We start from the raw sequence: 1,991 nt of genomic DNA on the forward strand, positions 1-1,991 counted from the left end.
TGATTTATCATAGATCCCAAGTGAAAAATATCAGTTCCTTACAATTGATGCTATGTTCATAAAATAATAAAATCAAATGCAGGATCTGTTTAAGAAAAGCCCTTAGACGTTTTTAATATTAATTGTTAACTAATTATAACATAATTTATACTTATATTAATTTATAAATATTAATATTGACATCTTTATTATTTATTCTAAATATTTGCCAGGAATCATATAGCTATAATATCCACTACAGGAAAAAAGTCACTTAAGTCACTCTTCATTAAAATCACTCTTTATTAAAATATGCTCCACAGTCCATATTCTTTGAGTTGAATTACTATTTTGTAATACCTAATATAAACAATTCTATGACTGACAATTTATCAAAAGGAATGGTTTTCTCCCCTTAAATTCCAGTTGGTCTGTCAGTGTATTGATGAGTATGAATAGCACTAAAAAGATAACTCAGTTGATCCACCAAAAAAAAGCTCAATAAATACTTGTTGATTATTTGACTGACCTGTCTATCAAAGCTAGAGAAACCTACTATCAGCTTAAGGGTATTTCAACTTCAATATTTTCAGCTTGCTATCTTCAAAAGCTATCCTGAAGAAAGGTGATTTTTCCTATTTAATCATACATTTTAATTAATAAAGGACAAAGCATCAGATGGTAACAAGCAGTTATGGTTATGTGAGAAAATGTCACATTTCTTGGATGCATACTAAAAGGTGCTGATGTGTAAGAGTAAAATAACAATGTCTGGAACTTGCTTTAACATACTTTAGCAAATGAATATAGAACAGACATGCACACATATTTTCACCAAAGACATGTACAGGAATATTAATGGCAGCATGATTTCTAATACCAAAGACAGGAAATAACCCAAATGTTCAACAGATTTAAAATGGATAAATAGCGGTCTATACATTCAACTGAATACTATACAACAACAGAATGAACAAACTACAGGTAGGTGAATCTCATAAACATGTTGAGAAAACAAAGACAGATACAAAAATATATACTACATGATTTAATTTATATAAAATTTCCAAAGGAGGTAAAACTAATCTGTTTTTAATAGAGGTCATAATACTGGCTGCTCTTCAAGTTGAGAATAGTGATGGAGGTGTCTGGATGGAGTAAAACAGTGAGGGGGTGTAAGGATGGAGAGAAAGCTTCTTCTCCACACAATGAAGATTTATTAAAATTACTAATAGATTTTTTTTAAAAGGTATACAAATTTATTAACATAATATGGATAGGGAGTCCTGCAAAGCTGAGACTCCAAGAAGGACCAGATGATTGAGGTTTATATACACTCTTCATAGGGGAGATAGAAATGGAGAGTTTAGGCAAATGAGAGGGGTAGTTAATGATTTTCAGGGGAAGTGAATGAGCCCAAAGCTCAAACAATTTTAAGTAAGTGATTCTCCTTGGAAATTGAATGGGACCACAAAATAGATGATAGTTTGGGACAAAGTTTGTGTGGGCTCTGGGTGTGCTGTTTAATGTTTAGTCTCTCCTTTGATATATGAGTTTTATTCTTCTCCAGCTAATGAAACTACAGGGAAGGAACTGAAAGCAAATGTGTTCCTCTTTGGTGGGTCCAATTTTTAGGTAGATAAGGGAATTTCAGAGAACAGTTTTGTTCTGTGGTTTGGGAGAGACTTGAGAGACAGAAGGTCAGGGTAAGGTCAAAGAGACACTGAAACTGCTTCTTTAGTTCATCATGTAAAAGAGCCACGTTTTTATGTATTGTTTTCTGAGCCCTGTTAAATGAAGTTTAACAAAAAGCTGTCCCTTTCATTTAAAGGTTTCTGTAACCTAACTGCAGGTGTAAATAGACTGTAACCTACTCTTGTGCCAGTCACAGAGTTTCAGCCAATTAAAGGTAGTCAACTCTTCAAGCTGGATTCAAATAAGGCAAACTCTGATCTGTAACCAGCCTGTTTCTGTACCTTGCTTCTACTTTCTATATGTCTCTTACCTTTGTC

At 33.1% G+C, this 1,991-nt stretch overlaps 1 long non-coding RNA gene across 1 annotated transcript in view; it reads left to right on the forward strand.

Moving 5' to 3' along the window:
- Positions 1-1,733, forward strand: part of LOC116566054 — an 18,980-nt gene extending 17,247 nt beyond the window's left edge. The window contains exon 3 of the long non-coding RNA XR_004275706.1: positions 1,721-1,733. This is a non-coding gene — a long non-coding RNA (uncharacterized LOC116566054). The remainder of the gene's footprint in view (positions 1-1,720) is intronic.
- The last annotated feature ends 258 nt before the right edge of the window (positions 1,734-1,991 follow it).

Source organism: Sapajus apella, unplaced genomic scaffold (assembly GCF_009761245.1).
Source record: "Sapajus apella isolate SASKATOON/1434 unplaced genomic scaffold, GSC_monkey_1.0 scaffold42, whole genome shotgun sequence".
NCBI classification, from domain to species: Eukaryota; Metazoa; Chordata; class Mammalia; order Primates; family Cebidae; genus Sapajus; species Sapajus apella.